At 46.5% G+C, this 21,762-nt stretch overlaps 1 protein-coding gene across 1 annotated transcript in view; it reads right to left on the reverse strand.

Moving 5' to 3' along the window:
- Positions 1-21,762, reverse strand: part of C4_1H8orf48 (chromosome 4_1 C8orf48 homolog) — a 251,073-nt gene that overhangs the window by 161,543 nt on the left and 67,768 nt on the right. The gene's annotated exons all lie outside the window — the stretch shown is intronic.

Below are 21,762 nucleotides of genomic sequence, written 5' to 3' on the forward strand. Positions count from 1 at the left end.
TCAGAGACAGAACTTGTAAACTTAATCCAAAGCAGTCATCACCAGACTGGTTTGTTGAGTACTGCCGTATTACAAAAAGAAAGCAGCACCAGGGCAAAGGGGTATGTCAACTGCAAGCACAAACTCACAGCTGCAAGGCAATCATACTAAAAGCATAACAAGGATGAATCAAACCAGAGCATGTGTCAGTCTGGAAAAAAGCAAATAACGAAACGAGCAATAACTGGCAAAGAGTGTAACAGAGCTTGAAGGACACAGCTCTACAATTATCCAATGCGTGGTCTCAATGTCTGCTGGGTGCAACACTTTACTGCTACGGATAATGCTCCTGGAAGAAGCCCCGCTACAAACAGAATAGTGCTTAGACTTTAAATAACACAAAAGCCCAATCTGGGGAAAGTCCCTTTTAGCGGGAACCTGCAGAGACTACATCTTACCAGAAATGTTTTTGAAGAAGTCCCCGTTTACATTGAATATCCCACTGTGGACGCTAACACAATGTCAGATTAGAAGAGTGGCATGTCCTTCCGGAACTGGCATCTGGGTGAGAGAGTTATACCTCAACTGTAAATGTATGTCTTTTGCCCAAAGTAAAGAACTGTTTGGCATAGGCCCATGCACTTTTTGTAATATGCAAAGACAGCACACACAGTTTAGGGAACATGAAATTGTTTTCCTGAGGCAATTATACCACAAATCCTGGAATTAGGAGGCTGTAGGAGACTGATTACACTACTGTCTACAACATTAATAGAAGATAGAGGGGGAAATATGGAAAAAAGCATAAAGTAAATGAGGAGGGTGTCCCAGATTCCTTTCCCCTCAGTGACAGGAAAAAGGCTTGTGAACAAGCCAAGAGAATCTCCGCTAATGCCCTCTTCAAATTGATTCGGTTCCACTTATTGAATAAAACTTAATTAAACCCAAAGACAGACACAGATTTATCCAGCTAAATGGACCATGTGTGGGAAATGTGAGGAAGAGAGGGCAGGCTTTCTGCATGTAACTTGGAGCTGCCTGAGGCGGGAGACCTTTTGAGGACAGGTGTGTAGGTGCCTGTCACATATGACTGGAGTAGAGCTAGATGCATATGTTAAGAAATGCCTATAGGTATATTTCATGTAAATGTAAAAAAATGAAAGAATATGAATATCTTTAATGACAGGGTTAGCGAAATTACGCATAGCAATTCACAGGACTTCCGGAGTATAGGAAGTGGAAAAAGATTTCCAAAAATGGACTCTGGCGGATGAGCAACATATTAAGACAACATGAAGAGACAAAAAATCTAACTGAAGACCTGGTGGAGTGGGTTGAGATCTAAAGTACTAGACCCCCCTGAATAGCAGACCACCGTGAAGAAAGGACTATATGATAGGGCGAGGAGATGGCCCCGATTTGTTCATAATGGGATATGTTATTTATTTTCAGCTGCATAAGAGATGTACAAAAGGACACATGTCGGTGTATTGCAGATCCTAAATTGAATACCTAATCAATGTAAATACAGCGTAACTGAGAACTGCTGAGGGAGCATGGAGGCTATCAATTTAGCGTTGTTTAAGGAAAGGAGAGACAAGAAGCGCTTGGCAAAACAGGAATAGTTTGCTTAATTAAATGTAGTGGCCGGGAGAACAGTTCCAGGCAGAGGGTCTGAGGACTGTCCCAATTTACAATCGGTCTATGGCCTCCTTTTATAAAGTTCATCGTAGATAATAAAAGGTTTCCGGTTATCCATGGTGAGGAATGTAAGTTGCTGCCTTTGGAGCCATAAATTGTCTAATGGAAAAAACAGATGGGGCTCGACCTTGCGTGGACACAATGCGGCCGATAGGTAATGTGTCCAGATGTCCGGCATGGGGAGAGCGTGATCACTCTGTGTGCTGTGTCCTGATTGGCTAGAGGTTCCTAACTCATGTGACATCTGACTTTGTGGTGTTATAGGAGCGCACGGACCACATCCGGCCATCTGTGCTTTACTGAGGCCAATCTCCCTTGACTATTGTATTGTCGCTGCGCCTATCTGCGGTATTGATCTAAGGTTTCTGTTTGTGCGTTTGTTTGCCGGCTACGTGCCATCCCACCCTTGACCTATCAATCAATAACCTCAGGCCTAGGTCTTAGTGCTTGCCTGACTATGTATTTGCGAGCCGGGTTGATGTAGAGTTCACATGGGCGAATTCGTTAATAAAGACTCAATTTCGTTCTCATAAATGAATTAGCAACAACTTTTTCCATATTAACAGAAAGAAAACAATTTTTTTTTTTAATAGCACAATGGTTTGCCCAAATAAGGTAGCAAACACTTCTTGGACTGGGTTGGAATCATAGAATTAGAGGTAGGACTAGCATTAAACAGCTGAGCAAAAACTGGGGCCTGATTCCAAACAGCTGATCTCTTCTTTTCAGATTCAGGTTTTTTATCGGTGTCTAACAGTTTCAAGTTTGTAGAGGACTACAGTAACCCAGATAACTACAGCTGCGTGATAACCGTTCAATTGCGCAAAATAATGGTCAAATCAAAAAAAAAAAAAATCAAGCAACTTCTGCCTTAACACTTGAATGGATACTTTATCTTAAGTATTTGGGGGGGGGGGGTTATTCTGAATAATATCTATACATGGAGTGGGGAGGGTAAGGTGCTATCTGCCAGAAACACGGGATTCCAAAAAGGAAAGCGTACCGTAGATCATTGCTTCAAGTTGTATTCAATTCTATGTCAGGACACAGAGGCGAGGATTAGGCATATATTTCTTCTTTTAATCCAACGGCAGCCATTACAAGAAAGAACAAACAACAAGAGGACTTCATATCTCATGAAGTCTCAGCAAAACCATCAAGTTCAAAGACAACAATCTGTCCAAACAGGAGGCTCCCGCCTTATTAACTGGTGTTGACCCTCACCGGACTCCTTTCTTCGCTGCTGCAGTCGATGTCAGTTAAGTGGTGTAGTGCACTCATGTTATTATTTCCTCAGGGCTTGTTTTTTGGTTTCACTGTTACCATCATTGATTTACAGGTAAAGCGAAGTTGGTGCTCGTGCTCCCTTCAGCGGCCGCAGGAACACTTTGTCACTTCTACGCAGCCTCAAACTGATTTCTGATAAAGCCCAAGGCAGAGTACGCGGTGGTCTGCCGGCCACCAGATGGCGCGCCTCCTTCATCCTTCTAGGACATTCGGTCTCCGCTCTAATGCGGGGCGGAGACCGCGTCAGTTAAGGCCATAGCAGAGCGCCTCGTCCCACGTTAATCAAATGAGTACATCTCTCCCTGGCCAGCCTGGAGTTAGACTTGGGCCTGGGTAAGGCTGCAGGCTGTCTGTGCCTTGTTTTAGCAGACAATACCAGACGGTCACTCCCCTAGCCCACGTGAAATAAAGTGCGTATGTCTGCTTTAGTCATCTAGACCCCTTAACCCTGCTTGTGCAGGAAACTAATGTTGCCTCCCTTAAGGCCCGCGCGTGGACTTGGCTAGCCCTCCACCCCCCCCTTCTATAATTTCTCCCCTTCTATGGGGATACTGATTTTTGGACCCAGGCCAAGCCATATATTCCCTCTTACTTGGTGGGTGACCACCAAGATATAATTACCCTATACCTACCTCTGGTTCTCTAAGCCCTGGGATACTTACCTCATGGAAGACTTTGACTACTATGAGGAGGAGGAGGAGGACATGCAATATTTCCCGGTCACAGATTACTTTTGCGATCTCAGAGGCAGTGGCACCTCTGGAGAAGAGATTAATGGTCCTGGCACAGCGATGCCTGCAACCTCTCGCGCCGGGGTCCCCAAACCTCCAGAGCAGGTCACTGCTCCCCCTGATGAGACCCATCGTAGGCGCCCACACCCAGAAGGGGTGGACCAAGACGCCTTTGATACATTAAAACAGGCGTTCTTGGGGACCAAGCCAACTCCCCGCCAGCGGACACCCCGCAGGACCTAAAGGCCCCCGGTTGACAGGTCTAGGCTGCCTTTCCTCAGCCCTCTGATAATCTGATAACTCCCTACAAATGGTGCAAGGGTTTTTTGTGGAGTTCTATGGCTCTCCCTTCCAGGTTAACCCTTTGACTCCGCTTCATTTTTCCTGCAGGGAGTCTGCCCTTATTCAGCGGGAGTTGGAATAACTCTTGGAGAAACTGGCTAGTCGCCGCTGTTCTCTTCACCCCGGGGGATTTTTAAGCAATTTGTTCTTTTTGGTACAAAAACAGGAAGGGGCAGCGGCCAGTGATAAATCTCTGGTAATTCAATGAGTGGTTGGTCTACTGCCACTTCAAGATGGAGGGTGACCTCTTGCGTCCCAACGACTGGATGATCGGGCTAGACCTCAAGGATGTGTATCTCCTGGTCCCCATTTTTAAGCTGCTTTCTCTCAAGTTTCAGTGGCAAAGCCAGACCTTTTAGTTCACCTCTCTTCCGTTCGACCTGTCGTCAGCGCCTTGGTGCTTCACCAAGGTCTTACACTCGGTAGTGGAGGGACAGAGCTCAGGAATTTGAATTATTGTATATGTGGACAATATGCTGTTTATGAACCAATGCCCTGGACGTTTTCACAGCAGCTGCAGTTCGCAGTAGAGCTCCCTAAGTCTATGGGATTCATGATCAACCAAGCAAAGTCCAAACTCCTAGCAGTTCGTTCGATCACATTCCTAGGATAAAGTGATCAATTCCAGGAAGATGGTGAAGATCAGTCACGAGGTACAGTAGACTTTGCGGAAACCTCACACCTCATAGCGCAGCACTGCCAGAGTGGTAGGCCTCTTGTAGACTTAGATACAAGCTATCTTTTAGGTCCCCTCCGTTTGAGCCATTTAGAGACTCAAGGCATCACACCAGCGTTGGGGTTTAACGTATGCCTAACAGGTTCCCCTCAGCGAGTAAGTAATAGACGACCTTCGTTGGTGGCTCTCGCATATGGACACGTGGAAGGGACAGGCTATATTTGGGTCCCAACTGGAACAGGCGATTGAATTGGACATGAGCGGTCATGGCTGGGGAGCCTGTTGTCGAGAGTTCACCACAGGCGGCGGCTGGTCTGCAGAGAAACGGTCAATGCATATCAACTCTCTAGAGTTGATGCCGGGTACCTTCGTGGTCCGATGTTGGACAAGAGTCTGAGCCCAGTCCTGCGTTCTTTTGGAGATGGACAATATAGCTACAGTCGTTCAAAGTCTTTGCCGGATCTCGCCAAGAATTTCTGCGAGTACTGCTGGAGCATCAGGTTTCAGTGACGGCGGAACATCTCCCGGTAGTGTCCAACTAGGTAGCAGACTGGCATTCACATCACTTGCGGGACTCGAGCCTATGTAAATAGTTTCCCACGATGTTCCAGTCCCTGTAGGCACTTTGGGCTCTTAACACGGTCGATCTGTTAGCATCTTGCCTCGATCACCAGCTTACCCGGTACTTTAGCTGGAGACAAAGATGCCTTCCAGCAGGATTGGGCGGCGGAATGGGGCAATGTCTTTCCCCCCCTTTGCCATGACGATGAGGCTGATGATGCAGGTGCGATGACAGGACGCGGATTTGGTGGTGAACACCCCAGTTTGGAGATCGCAAGTTTGGTTTTCAGTTCTGATGGACCTTTTTTGGGCTTCTTTAATCTGTCTACGCCTGTTGCCTCATCTCCTGAGCAATCTGGCAGGCAATCCTCACCCTCTTGTGGCAAACGGCTCTCTCCCGCTCATGGCGTGGAGGATTACCGTGCAAGTCACGGCCTTTTGAGAGACGATGCGGACCACCTCTCCTGCGCTTGGGCGTACGCTACAGTTAAGCGGTACCGAACGGTTTGGTCTCATTGGATGGGTTTGTGCCTGCAACGGAGTCTGGATCCCGTGGGGGTAGACGTTGTCTACATCTTCAATTTTTTAGGCTTTCAGGCCTCAGAGGGACTCGCATACAGGACGTCAATACATTTCAGTCCCTGATCTCGGCTGCCCATGAATCCATGGCAAATCTCCTGGTGGGAGAACATCCATTGGTCAGGAAGCTTTGGAATGTCGTACGCTTATCTCTCCCTCCGGAACCAAGGTACTCAGTCCTCTGGGACGTCAATAAGGTCTTGAAGTTACTGTCTGGATGGCCGAGCAATAAATATCGGTTTCGTAAACAGCGGTCAGCTAAGCTGGCCATGTTATTGTGACTGGGGTCCTGCAGACAGGTTTTCGGATGTCAGAGACCTGGATATTTCACCTTCCATGTGACTCGGCACACCAAATGCCAGTATAAGGTGATATCCTACCCGGCATTTCCGGAGGTACCCAAACTCTGTGTATTAAGATGTATCAAGGCCAATGACGCCATGACAGTGGAATCGAGACCTCATGGAGAAAGACAGTTGCTTATCGCCTTGAGGAAAGCCCTTTAGGGCAGTCTCATCCTTGATAATTGCAAAATGGGTCCGAGGGGTGATGCTGAAAGTAGGCATCGATAAGAAGATCTTTGAAGTGCACTCAACGAGGGGTGCAATGTCTTCAAGGGCCTTTGTGTTAGGAGCCCACTTGGAAGATATCCTTAATGCAGCTGATTGGTCATCAGATTCAAACTTTAAGAGGTTTTATTTTAAACCAGTCTCCTCCAATTTGTCTCTAGTGGTGGAGAAGCTTTAAACTAGCCTAATCCTCGCCTCCGTGTCCCGACAGAGAATGAAAAACTTCAGAGCTTTCGTAACAGAAAGTTTTTATTCTATTAGGGACACAGAGGCGAGGATTAATCATGACTAACGCAGTTTATTGCATCTACGTCTGCATGCAAGTAATGCCTTTCCCTGGTTTTACTCGCCTGTTCTCAAACATAGATGCTGTGTTGGTAATTTTTCACAACACAAACAGTGTTTTATGGCTCCTGTTCTGTTCATAGGTTCAGAGAACTCGAAGCAGGAGTGATAAACTTCCACTGTCGGCCTAGACGCAGGAAAAAAGAGGGAGTCCAGCGAGGATCAACACCAGTTAATGAGGCGGAAGCCTCTTGATGGGACAGTCACTGTCGTCTTTGAACTTGATGGTTTTGCTGAGGCTTCATTGGATATGAAGTCCTCTTGTTGTTTGGTCTTTCTTGTAATGCCTGCTGTTGGATTAAAAGTAGAAAGAGGTGCCGAATCCTAATCCTGACATAAAATTGAAACTTCCTGTTCCGAAAGCTAGGAAATTTCTCATTATCAACAAATACCGCTTTACAAGAGAAAAATACTTGTGGGCCTGATTATGAGATTATATGTTATTTAACCCACCTGGTAAATAACGATATCATCGAGTATGTTATTTATCGGGTGCTATAAAGAACAGCTATTACAAGTTTGTGGGGAATAACATGCGGATTTTGGAGTTAAAAGCACCAAAATCAGCATGATACAGTAAATACCGTATGCCTTTCCTCGATTAAATTTCAGCAGGTTTGACCTGTCAAACTTTAATGAAGATGGAGTTATTAAACGCATTCGATAATTATCAGATGCGGTAAATATCTTCAAACTCATAATTCCAACCCATGCGTAAATAGGGGTTTATTCCTGCGTCGGAATGTAACTACCAAATAGTAATCAGGGCCTTGATCTTTATTGACCTTAAAGCTACATTTCACTCAGTTAAATGCTATTTGTGGTATCCAAGCTCAGCATTCTAGCTATGCCTTGCTGAGGCTGTTCTTTGCACTTTCGGGCACTAAATGGCCGCTTGCCGGAGAATAACTCTTCCCGCCCCCCTCCCCCACTTCCCCCCCAGCAACATTTCTCTCCAGGAGGGCCACCTCAACCGTGGACTATACTTGGGCTACATTGTCATTGTATCAAAGTTTCTACTTATCAACTGGTACAGGGAGAATCCAGCGATATTCTCCCACAGGTAATCACAAATAAAAATAAGGCTTGCAGCCGCCCATATACCATCAACCACACAAGAACAACATATAACATCACTTCCACAGACAGACAGACTATTGAAGTCGGTGAAGATCATCATACAAGAACAGCAAGATAGGTCTTCAAATCAGTTAGCCGCATGGGATGCTTTCACTAAAGAGCTAGGAGACACATTTGCCACTACAGTGAAGGGGAGGAACACTCCACAGCAAGGAAGGGGCCATCTCACTCTGCCACAATTACAGCATGTATAGTCACACAAGAGAATCATAAACATAACCCTCAGGAAGCTTTTTGGTACCCGTGTGACAACTTGCAACAAGAACTGAGACAGGACAAGGCAGCGCTAAAAAAGCTAAGCTGGACATTCAAAAGAGAAGAAGACACGCTCTGGGAAAAGCTCTTTGACATAAAAGGCAATGACCAAGCACAGTTCAGGCACAAAGTAAACCCGTTACAACGCCCCACTTACCAAGATATCAGCTCTTACCTGACCTACTAAACCAGGGCAAAGTTCCTGCAGGAGCACTTCAATCTTCTCTAGGAGGTGCAAAGCCACACAGGGTGAGCCAGAGGAAATCACCAGTCCCTTTTAACAGAACATCAAAGATGGAAGAGTTAAGGTCAGCCTAAGGTCAACGGTGTCCCCAGTATCTGACTGTAGATGCTGTTACAGTAACTAGACAGTTAATAAAGAGATAGATGATGGGGAGATGAGAGGGGGCTCCTGCTCCAGCACCCAATAGGATATTGTTCAATCACTTCCCCCAAATTATGCTATTCAAAGGCTTGACCGCAATATAGGCCGTGGAGGCGGTCTAGCCATAATACACAAGGACAACTTCATCTGCAGAACAACTGCAACCCCCAACAAAAATGGCTCGCAAATGGTCGAAACTCCCCTTAGAAACCTTTATTAGTAATCTCAAGGACACCGTTCCCCTTTCTCACCCTAACCCTATTGTTGCCAATGATCATTTTAACAATTGGCTTGATCTTGCACTTAATTGTGTACTCCTGAAAAAGTTCATCTCAGAAAAGATGGGGGGGGAAGAACCCTTGGTATTCTAAAAAACTACACCAGCTTAAACAGACATGTAAAACGCATGAAAGAAGTTGGAGGAAGGACTTCTCGGTCGCCAGTACAATTAAATACAGAGAAGCTATTAAAATATATAAAAATGAAATTAGAAACACTTAAGCCCTCTATTATCAAGGAAAGATTCTATCTGCAAACTCCTCCTGTGAGATTTTTAAAATCACCAACGCTCTTCTTACCCTCCCTACCCCCCCTATTTATACCAATAATGTTCAATCACAGTGTGAGCATATTGCCAATTTCTTTTCAGAAAAGATACAAACCATCTATAATTCTTTCCCGCCTGTTATCGTCCTACAAAGGCGTGAAACAAGTGATACAATCACTCCTGACCTCCCTATTTCACTGGAAGAATTGGATTCTCTGGATCTTAACACTCTGCAAAGACCGAGAACTTAAATCAGGTTTCCCCCATAGATGTTGCTACCCCTACCATTCTCCATAAAATTTCTGAGGTGGTGTCACCAGTTATACTTGACTGTGCCAGTTGGATCTCAGCTCAGCCTTCGATACTATCAATCACCAGCTCCTTGTACAAAGACTGAGTGATGCTGGAGTGACTGGGCTGGCACTCAAGTGGCTACAGTCCTTCCTTCAAAACAGGGTTTATTCGGTTTTCGAAGGGGAATGCTCTTCAAAACCCATTTCGTTGACAAGTGGGGTTCCACAGGGTTCTTCCCTGAGCCCCACGTTGTTCAACGTGTATATGAGTTTGTTGGCTGAATTAGTACTCCCATTTGGAGTACAGATTGTTACCTATGCTGACGACACACAACTTATTGTCTCTTTGAAGCAATCTAACCAACTCGACCCTGATTTAGCCACTTGCTTGCAGGAAGTTTCTAACTGGATGAGCAGCTCTTTTCTGAAACTTAATGGTTCCAAGACTGAACTTCTGCTCCTGGGGAAGTCTGCTCCCTTAAACTTGGACCATCTGTGGACCAAATGCCTAGGCCCCCCTCCTTCTCCAAAAAAACGAGTAAAGAGTCTAGGAGTATGGATTGATTGCAATCTTGAATTTAGGGAGAAATCACGTATAGTGGCGGCGAGTTGCTATGGCATACTAAGAAGATTTAGGAAGATACTCCCCATACTCCAGTTTGTTGCAAGACGGCTGCTGGTGCAGGCCCTTGTACTCTCACGGCTCGACTACGCCAATGCTATATACCTGGGAGCCCCTCTGGCTACCATTAAAAGAACACAAACAGTACAGAACTGTGCGGCTCACATGCTTCTGAACACTCCCAAACGTTCCTCGGCAAGGCCTACCCATGCTACTCTACATTGGCTGCCTATCCAGGAAAGAATTCAATTTAAGGCCCTCTGTATTATCCATAAGTCATTTTCAGGAAATTGTCCACCCCGATTCGTTCCTGGAGTAAACCTTACGTACTTAACAGAGCCCTTAGGTCCGGGAAAAAAGGATTTATCTGTGTCCCGAAGATTAAACGTGCAAGTAGTGGAGGCCGACTGTTCATATACAATGCTTCAAGACTCTGGAACAGCATTCCGCTCCACATTCGTGCTGAACCCGAATATCTCAAGTTCAGAAGAATTCTGAAAACTTTTTTTTCCTTATTCTCATGGTAGCTTAGTTTCCTCGTAGTTCACTTGACGTCTTAGCGCTGGGAGGCCTCTGGGTAACCACGCGCTTTACAAATGTTCCTTCATTCATTCATTCAACCATCACTTTTCAAGCGGGACGTTGGTTATTGGTCAGAGAAACTGGAGCAGTTACTCCAGCAGATTTCAGAGGACGCCGCGATTCCAGCCTCATGGAGAGGGTCCATAATCTCATGCGTCAAACACAGAGACAAAAGCAGCGCAAAAAAAACTATTGGCTTGTGGCACTGATCAAAAATGATTTTTGCCGGCACCATTTTAGAGGAGCTAACATCCTGGGCCTCAGCCAACCACATTATCCTGTTAAATCAGTCCAGTTTCAGCAAGCATGTGGGGACTACAACTAAGATAATGGCCCTGTCCTAGCTACTAGACGGGCCCAAAGGAGCAAAGTCTGCTCTATATTTTTGCTTTATCGACTTCCCGGCTGAATTCAACCACATTCATCGTGGTAAATTGTGGACGAAATTGGCCGAATGTAATATTCTACCTACCCCCTTGAAGCTACTGATCAGGTTATACACAGAAACCTGGGTGCAGGTCAAGTTAGGGATTGGGACGCATCTCTCAAGGCGGATACCAACCGCTAAAGGCCTGAAGCAGGGGGGCAACCTCTTTCTTGATGACCGAACAATAAAATTGAACTGCTGGAATTCTTACGCCCCAAAGCTGGGCGGATTAGCCATCACCAATCTCTTCTACAGCGATGACATGGAGCTAATAAGCTGCACCCCGGTTGGTCTGCAGCGCCTTATTGACACCACCAATGCCTATTCAATAGAAAATGGCTTAGAAATCAACTGCATTAAACAAAAGGAATGTCTGTAAACAGCGTGAAAAGAAAAGTATCAAGCTGGTACATCGCCTCTCAATGCTTACATTCTGTGTCTGACTATAAATACTTAAGAATTATCATTGATAGAAAGGGATTATTCAAGCCGCAGAATGATTCCCTGAAGAACAAGCATCTTCAATGCAATAGGTTTCGCATTTACTAGAGTTTGAGCTAGCGGCATTGTAAATGACAATGGCTTTTATTGATGTTTTGGTTTTCAAAACATAATAAAAGGCATGGTGATTTACAATGCCAATAGCTTAAACTCTCACAAATGAGAGACCTATTGCATTGCAAATTCAATTCATTCATTATTCCTTGTTTCGGCACTCTTTTGCCATAAAAGATTTGAGCAGCAAACATTACATTTTTAAAACAATCCAAAATCCAATTTACATACAAATATAGCAATAATAGTTGTCATATATAAAATGAATAAGTTAAGTAACATAAATATTGCAACATTGCTGTCTAATTCGAATAACTCAACCAACTCTTAAAATACATAGAAACACCCCGTGACATTACAACTTTAAGCCTTTTTTCCTACGAACAAAGTAGATGGAGTAGAGGTATCTACTGGCACTGAATACGATGGTCTGTGATGTATCAGATTTGATTATTCTAAGTGCCGTCATACCTGACCTGATTCCTAAAAGATTACACAAAAGTTTAATCTACTTTCTTCTGGCCAGCATATATGCTGGGCAGAAGAAAAGGATATGCATGTCATACTCCTTGTGATTGCCCTCGCACAAGGTGCATAAATCTCCTACAGTTGGAATATCACTAGCGTTTTTCCTAGACCAACGTGCAAGAGTTGAATTAGTCATGAGGTTGCCATATCTAAATTTCATAAAAAGAGTTTTAGCGAGCGGGGGCTCAATTTCATCAAGGAAACTCTCAAATAGGGGTACATCTTTGAGGATTAAGAAGTTTTTTTTTTTTTTTTTTTTTTTTTTTTTGGTGTAAGAATTTTATTGCACTTTTTTATCATACAGAATACAAATCGTTTACCATCCATGGTGCACTTGCCTACAACCACATCGGGCCGGCCCCCTGCAACCATGGTTACGAGCAACTGTTCCTGAACTACACAGCCCATCAGCCGACATCCAGCGGACCGGCGGCGCATTAGTAGATAGAAGTCCGTCTCGTAGCAGTGCTATGTTCGCGACCTTATACATCAATAATCTTACTTTTCTCGGTTTTTTTTGTATAGTCAACTAAAACTTTAACTTAACTGTACAGTCCCCAACTTGTAGTTTCACCTCTGTAACCCTTCCTCTGCATCACAGCATCCTCCCCCCTAGGAGCCTGCCCTGTATAACTGATCGTCTTTTGTTGTCATCCACCTGTGTTCATTCACACAGCTTACGCCACAGAATTTGCTGCGCCATGTATAAGTAAGTAATCTCGCAGGTATCCCCAGTAATCTTTGGGCCTAGAGCCGATCGGCAGTTCCTCCTCATATGTATTAAGCGTGTCTCGGCAGTACACCATGTCCTCAATCCAGCGCTTCACCTCTGGTGCTTTCTTACTGTTCCAGTGGATTGACACTCTTCTTTTAGCCAACAGGAGTGCGACCGCACAGAATTTACGTTTCAATGCTCTCAGGTGTGGAGTGATACCCAACAGGCAGGTCTTTACATCACAGGACATGTCAACCCCCAACATCTCATTCATGACTTGCACAACTTGTTCCCAATAGCCCGCTACCTTTCTACAGTGCCAGGCCAGATGCATGAAGTCAGCCCCTGCTTGGTTGCACCTGCAGCAGTTGGAGTCTTCTCTTAACCCGTGTTTGTGCAGTCTGTGTGGGGTGTGGTACACCTGATGCAGATACTTGTAATGAATTATTTTCAAGTTCCCGTTAGGGGTGAGCATGCCCGTTAGCATGCATGCGGAGTCCCATTCTTCCTCCGTCAGAGGCTCCACGAGCCCCGCGCTCCACCTGTCCCTTGCCTTGAGTGTGGTATGTCCCACTGCCCCTTGTGCACTAGCATAAAGTTTAGACACCATATGAGATGCCTTGGGTGTGGTCAGAAGTAGTTGTAAAGGTGCAAGTGTAGGTGGCTCCTCCGGATATGATGGGTAGTGTTCACGAATTGCTCTATGCAGCCTGAAAAAATTGAAAGTAAACAGCTGAGAAGGGTTCGTGATGTAGTGCAGTTTATCGAGTGTTTGGAATACACCATCCCTGTATAGGTCCCCCAATGCGTCTATTCCGGCCCGCCTGAACAGATCCATCCCCACCTGTTCCTGTGTCACCGAGATGGCTGGGTGGTGCGCCAGTGGTAGTGTAGGTGCATATACTGGCAGACAGTTCGCTTCTTTGCCCAGGAGCCTCCATGCTTCTACAGTTGCGTCTACTGTGTTAATATCACGGTCATGTAGTTTGGTGCGTTTGTGCGTGAGCATACTAGTCAGAGGGATTGGGTCTGCGTCTCCCTTTTCTACCGCAACGTGCGTCAGAAAGGGCACTTCATGAAACCAGAAATGTGCGTATTGTGCCTGCGCACATAAATAATAGAGATAAAAGTCTGGCACTTTGAACCCCCCTCTAGCGTATGGTAAGGTCATGGTACGCAGTTCCATTCTTGCTTGTTTGCCCGCCCATAGCAAGTTGAGCACAAGCGTCTTGATGTTTCGGAAGACAGCAGCGGGAGGTTTTATAGGGATGTTATTGAATAGATAGAGAAATTTCGGTAAGAGTACCATTTTCACTATCGCCGCCCTGTCAGCCAACGATAGAGGGAGTCTGTTCCATTTTCTAATTTTATCCTCTAGGGACGCTATCGTCCGCCCATAATTTGTCCTGACGACTACCTCTGGGTCTCTGTGGAACCATATACCCAGGTATTTTGTGGGTTCCTCCTGCCACTCTAACGGATAATCCAGGGGAGTCGGTTGCGTGCTGTCTGTGAGCGCTAGTATCAAGGATTTATCCCAGTTAATTTGTAAGCCGGCCTGTTGACCAAACTTTATATATTCCCTCAGGAGAGGATTCAGGTGTTGTTCAGGGTTTTTGACATACAGCACCATGTCGTCCGCGTACAGTGAAATGTGTATGGGACGGGAGGGCATTTGTAACGCTGAGTGATGATAGTGCTGTCGAATTTTGCAGGCTAGAGGCTCCAGCACCAAAGCAAAAAGCATTGGAGAAAGCGGGCATCCCTGTCTAGTGCCTCTGCAGATTGGTATGGGTTCTGATATATATTTGTTTACTCTGACGCGTGCCGTCAAGTTTGTGTAGAGCATCGCTATCCATCCCTGAAATATCCATGGGAATCCCATGCGCACCAGCACCGCGCGGATAAACGGCCAGCCGATGGTGTCGAACGCCTTGGCCGCGTCTAGCAGGACGGCCACTGCCTTCGTCTCTGGTGTCAGATAGTGCGCTAACGCGAACAGCGTGCGGGTGTTGTGTGTGGTGGCCCTGTCCGGGATAAATCCCGACTGATCTGGTCGGATTAACATTGGCATGAGAGGTTTTAGCCTGTCTGCCAGCAGACTAGCTATGATCTTGGTATCTACGTTTAACAAAGACAGCGGACGGTAGGAGTCACATTTATCAGCATCCTTGCCAGGCTTTAGTAGTGTGATGAGCAGGGCCTCCCTTAGAGACGCCGGCAGAGTTTGGGCTTCGTGTGCTGATCCGTACATCCGTACTAAGTGCGGTGCAAGTGTGTCAGCGTATGCCTTATAGAATTCCGCCACAAATCCATCCGGCCCGGGTGCTTTGTTATTTGGTAATCGTCTGATGGCGTCCGTGACTTCCTCAATCGTTATTGGGCGCTCCAGATACTTTCTATGACCATCTGCTAGCCAAGCCATCTCTATGTCCTCCATATATTTCAATAGGTCCGTCTGTGACGGTGAGGGGCGTGCTTCATATAGTGTACCGTATGTGTTCATAAATTCTCTTAGTATGCCTTTAGTGTCAGTGATTACCTCCCCGGTGTTGGTGGTGATATTTGTGACATTTTGTGGTGTCCTGCCTGCGCAGATCTTAGCGGCCAGCTCCCTGCCCGGTCTACCCCCTTCGCCATACCTCCTTGCAGTTGCTCGTTTAGTCACGTAGTTCAATTCGTCTGTCGCAAAGCTGGCATGTTCCGTTAGCAGGACTTGGATATCCCCCAAGAGTTTAGTGTCTCCTGTTTGTGTGTATGCCTGCTCTAGGGTTTGTATGGCTCGTTCACGTGTGCGTAATTGTTGCCTAATGTCTCTGAGGATTCCAGAGGTTGTACTTATGCATACTCCCCGGATGGTGGCCTTGAAGGCCTCCCATAGCAGGCCTGGGTCCTCCGTCGTCGGGCTGTTAAGAGCAAAATATTCCTTTATTGCATTATGTATGGTGTCGACATACACTGGGTCTCTCAATGCCGACGCTTGAAAGCGCCAGGCGAAGGGGGGTGGGTCGTAGTGAGGGATGTCTAGTTCTAACAGCACCGGACTGTGGTCTGAGAGTGTGCGCGGTAAGTGTGTAACATCTGACACCCATGAGAGTATATCTTGTGAGCCCAGCCAGTAGTCTATCCTGGACCAACTATTGTTCGCCGCATTTACGTGTGTCGCTGCTGTCGCCCCGGGGTTACGCACTCTCCAGAAGTCCACCAAATGTAGATCGTCCATAGCGTCCCCCACCATCGTCCTAGCATTCCCATGTTGTTCTGAAGTGTGCGCTGCTCTATCTAGTGCGTCCTGTAGTGCAACATTGAAATCCCCTCCCCACAGTATTTGATGTGCTGCCGTGCTTGCAATATTGTGCCATACTTTGCTGTAAAACCCTGGGTCGTCCACATTGGGGCCATAAGTGTTCACCAGTAGGATCTGTTGGCGCATGAGCCTTCCGGCCAGCATTACGCATCTCCCTGCAGTGTCTCGCTGTATGTCTGTAACTTCCAGGCCCGTACCCTTCCTGACCAATATACTGACGCCCCTGGAATATGTCGAGTAGCTAGAGTGAACCACTGTTTCCGCCCAACGTGCCCCTAGTGCTGAGGAGCCATCTCGCCCCAGGTGCGTTTCCTGTAAAAAAACAATATCAATGTGTAGTCTATCAAAATACGCAAACAGCCGCCTAATCTTTTTCGGGTTGCCTAGCCCCCTCACATTCCAAGTGATCAGCTTAAGTGTGCCCCTACGAGACATACATACGCGTAAGGAAATGTATTAACCACAGCGGGTACCCCGCGTGCCTGCTGAGTTGCTTGCTTGTGTCGCCGTACCTTGCAACATGTGGAATTGACAATGCTAAACATATGAATGGAACAGTATTCACCGGACTGTGCGCCCCAAAGGAGTTCGCCATGCTTCTCAGATACAGAGGTTTTAGTCTATTAGAGCTTAGCCGTTTCAATCTCCCCCCACCCACTTTAGCGCCCAAACTTTGCCAAAGCCATCCCTGTATTAACTTTAACTTTAACAGAAATGTCGGTATCCAACATAGTTCGGGGTACACCCTCCTGGGGGTGTCACCAGGTTCACACATCTCCATCCACATAGTGGATGTGGACGGTCGCACATGCGCTGTACTAGTGAATAGTGTACTTGCTCTTTCCTCCAACCCCGTTTCTCCCGCCGGCCTTTCCGGCATCGCTTAAGCATCCGTTCTCCGTTACGCTGTCATCCCCTTTGTCTCTAGTCCTAACTTGAACTCGAGGTGATACCCAGCAAAGTATGCAGTGTTCCTTTCACCGCCAGTTGTCAAGCAAGAAGGCCGGTCAGGGCCATGGCCATCCACCCCCTGCCACTCGGCCCAGTATCCAGCCCAACCTGCCCGCAAGCGCACTGCTTATACTCACGGCCGGAGCAGCACCTCCTCGGCTTCCCACGTTCCGAGATAGTACACATTGCATGTTTGTAAGTGCTTTTCCGGTCCATTGTCTACCACCCACGTTGCGTGCACTGTCCATGCGGTTATCTGCAGGTGTCCGTGTATAGAAAGGTCTGTGTCACGTATATGTAGTACCAACTTGTCGCCAGCCTGCCAACGTTCTAATGTACTCATTCCACATCGCTGGTCGATTCATTGCGGTCTTGTTGTTTCCTCCGCTTTCCCTGTAGCTTGATGAAGTCTTGCGCCGCTTGTACCGTTGGCAGTATTACAGGTTTCCCGCCAGTAAGGACTTTGAGTTTTGCCGGATACAGCATGGCATATTCCATGCCCAAATCCCTCAGCTTCTTCTTGACGGGGGCAAATTCTTTTCGAGCCAGCTGTACCGCCATGGTGTGGTCCGGGTAGAACTCCAAAGTGTTCCCCTGGTGCGTGATCTTCCCCAGCTCTCTCGCCATCCGCAGGACCGCGTCCCTGTCCCTGTAATTCAGCATACGTGCGATGATCATTCGCGGGGCGGCTCCGGGTTTCGGCACTGGGGCCAGGGATCGGTGTGCTCGCTCCACAAGGAACACCTGAGAGAGATGATCTGCTCCGAACAGTTCTTTGAGTAGGTTTTCTATGTAGGTCTCCATCTTCCCTGTGTTCGTGGACTCCGGAAGGCCAGAAATTCGAACGTTGTTCCGCCTGGACCTAGCTTCCTGGTCCTCCACTCTTGCTCTCAGGACCTCCACCGTTTTCACCAGGGCTTCGCATGTCTTGGCTGTGGTGCTCTGTTTGTCTTCGAGCTTCGAGATTCGCTGTTCTGCTTCCGCGTGGCGCCCTTCGTGCTGCTCAATTTTCGCCGCCATGTTGTCGACCCTCTGCACCACATTATCCAGCTTGCCGTTCATTTCTTGTAAACTCTGCTGTATCGCCCTCAGCACTGATTCCATGCCCGTGCCCTCTGGTGTTTCCCGGCCCCCTTCCGCCTCCGATTCCGCAGGGTTGTTTTTCCCTTGGCTTCGCTTCTCGAATTGGAGCTTGGGTTGGTTCCGGTCGGGCTTCCCCATTTCGAGACGTCGCTTTGCTTTGTGTCACTCAGTTGAGCTGGGGTCGCTGCCCTATAATGGGCTCGAGGTGCTATCGGCACGGGTCACTGGTGTCACAGTCTCTCCTCTCGCACCGTGCGTGGATAACGGCAGGCTCGCTCGTTTATATGCAGGCCCTAAGCTAGGCCTTGGACGTTGGGTGCAGCATGAGCCTCTCCGTGCTGGACTCAGTCGTGGTGCTGTGGGGGTGTGGGTCCCCATCCACTCTCCCCACTGCGTGCGTGGTCGCCCTCGAGCTGTCGTTGTGGTGAGTGCTGGTAGTCCGCTTGGACGTTAGGTGCCCTTGCGTATTTCGCCTGCAAGCCTCCGTTTTGGTGTGATTAGTACTCACTCAGCGTTCTCAGAGGGAGGATTAAGAAGTTGCTAACCAGTGACCCACCACTATTGCTATTGAATATTTGATTATTTATAAAACTCCTAAAAGCCTTTTTTACAACGTTTTTTGGGTTCGGGGGCAGCCTTTCAGGGCTTTTCCAAAATTGTGGAAGACCTATTTTAATGAACCACATTCTGATATGTTTTAGCCAAGCATTGGAGTTGGATACATCTAAGCGCAGTAACTCTTTTAACCCATTCCTATAATCAAGCAGATCTGGAGTCTGCCATAGTCTGACCCAGAACATCAGCGGGTGTACGATAGTGTAATGATCTGTCCTCTTGAAGTCCAAGTCTAACTGGAGGGGTACCAAGGGCGTGCCTTTCGGAGCCCTTACAATGCTGCGCATAAATTTACTATCCAAAATATCAAAAGCGCCCTTTGACATCGGCCCCAAGATTTCGGCGCCATAAAGAGCTGCTGGTTGTACTTTATATTTAAAATGCTCTAGGGCTGGTGATACCGCTTTACTGGTGCTTGAATTATGCTTTGTGAGAATGAGTTTTGTATTCTGCACAAATATGACCTTGCTTTTTTCGATCTGTGGGTTCCACGTGAACTTAGAGTCAAGCGAAACCCCCAGATAAGAAAAGGATTCAACTGATTCCAACCTTTGGCTAATTAGGAATAAGGATCCTTTATCAGATTTAATGGGATTTAGAGGCATGCATTTCGTTTTTTTGCATTAATTTCTAACCCTTTCCTACTGCAACAGTCACTAAAAGAATGGAGTAGTGCCTGGAGACCTTTCTTGGTTTGCGAAATTTGAATGGTGTCATCCGCAAAGAGTAACGCAGGCACCCTCTCTCCATTCAATTTCGGTGAATCATTCAAGCAACCATCTAAATGATCGGGAATCTCATTCACAAAAAGCGAGAATAATGTTGGGCCAAAACGCAGCCTTGGCGGACGCCACGCTCAATTGGTATGTTCTTGGTAAGCTCACCGTTGGGGCCCCACCTCACTTTTGCATTCCAAATAGTTTAAGGCATCGCTGAGTTGCTGCCTTTTGTCTCTCACGGCCCCTGAAGAGCTTGTCATTTGCTACGAGTTAAACAAACAAGCTGGTGGTCACAACTGTGCACGAGAGACCCTCCTGCAGTGAGAGAAACTCATTAAAGAAAATAGTGCTTACAGACTAAAGAAGAGTACTCTGCAACAACTGAAGTAAAAGGGCAAGTCCTCATGGGAGGTTACAAATGAAGACAAAGCAGTACTAATGAGGTTCTAACAAGCCTAAATAGCGAATCAGAAGCCAGCATTTACAAAGGGCAATGACAAATATGGGCGGAGAGTGGGCAGGGCTTCAAGTACGTACTCCAATACAGCATGCCCCGCAGAGCAGCGCATGCGCTGCCAGGCTCAACCTAAAAAAGGACATCGCCCTTCCCTTGGTATTAAGTTATTTAAAGTGGAAAGTGGAGGGCGCCAACCTAACTCTACTGCTCAAAGTAATTCAAGCAAAATTGATTCCTACAATAACTTACGGTAGGGAGCCGCTATGTGAAAGGGATGCATCAACGCTGGACGGGCTTCTGTCCATGGCCCATAGAATGGTCTTTGGCTACCGTAAATACACCTCTCCAGCTCAGATAAGGCTGGAATTTTGGCTTCAGAAACAATCCCTCACCAGGAGAGGTGCACATATTAACGGTTGGCACAAAATTAAGAACGCAGAACCAAATACACTAAACTCGCACTTCTGGCTGGAACTGATAACCAGAAGCAGGTCACCCACTCAGGCCCATCTCAATGAATCAATAGCTCAACTTGGCCACCAAGATCTCTGGGCCACAACTGCAACCCACTCCAGCTTCAAATAGGCAGTAAATAAAACCATCAAACTTGTCTTTCGAACCAGGACAAGGCAGCAGTGGGGGGTAGAGCAGATGGTTGGCTTGAGCTGCAAAGCTAGGGCAAAGCTGTACCTCAACCCTATTTACTTACAGGCTTTTCAAACTTATTTTTAAAAAATCCGGAGATCTCAACTGGGCATCCTACTATCACTCCTACACCTACCAGCTTGGATATGCAACTCGACCGCAGCCGACTGCCGGCTTTGTGGAAAGGGGAAAGAAGACATGTTGCACTTGGTATGCACTTGTAACGAATTATTGGCTGAGACAAAAATAATGTTACACCCACTGCTCAACCAAAGAGGAATTAGATAATGCAGGCAGGCGGCATTGTCCTGTTTTTCCCTAACGGACTTCCAGTTGAACTGCCGGTTCATGAGATTTCCCATCAAGGTGGAACATAAACTGATACATAAGGACAAGGAAAAAATGGATGCATACCTGTATATTTAAGACTCGAAACAGGGAATAGCCTGCATATATGCAATTTGGTAATTATACTGCACAAATGGCACTTCAAGTGTCAAGTCACCTTCTTGTTCCACTCTTTAATTCGGAAAAAAATATGACTTTGGATACAAGTAATTTTAACCCATTCTGTAATGTTAATGCAGTTTTGTGAGTGCTGGGATCACTGCACTATGGGTCTGTCACAACTTTGTGCATAAAAATCCTTTTCTTAATCTAGTTGTAATGACACTCCTAAATGTTATCCTATGTCCATTGTTCTGCTGAACGATTTTATATGTCGGTATAATGTTGCGGTTTTATTGATGCATAGGTTTTAATTAACCATGCGAACCATAAATAAATGACTTACAAAACAATTTCTTACTGTGGTTGTCTGAATGTTTACAGAGGATGGAGAAGGTGGAAGTTGTGTGTGGAGCAGCTGGTGAAAGCTGCTGAAATGACGAGATGGTAGATGGATGGAGTCCTTCCATGCATGGGCTTTCCCTTGGTTTCACTGGAAGCATCACACCATTGTTACAGTACATTGAACCACACTGGGGACAGATCCAGCTATAGTGAAACCACTAGAACATGTGCACCACAAAAACACTGCCGAGGCACGTTATAGCAGAAAAACACACTTGAGGGATTATTATTTTACTCACAGGGTCGCTGTCAACCCTTTAAATCATCTCATGAATTCGTTTTAAAATGTGCTAAAACGTGACTAGCACTCCTTA

Source organism: Lissotriton vulgaris, chromosome 4_1 (genome assembly GCF_964263255.1).
Source record: "Lissotriton vulgaris chromosome 4_1, aLisVul1.2, whole genome shotgun sequence".
NCBI classification, from domain to species: Eukaryota; Metazoa; Chordata; class Amphibia; order Caudata; family Salamandridae; genus Lissotriton; species Lissotriton vulgaris.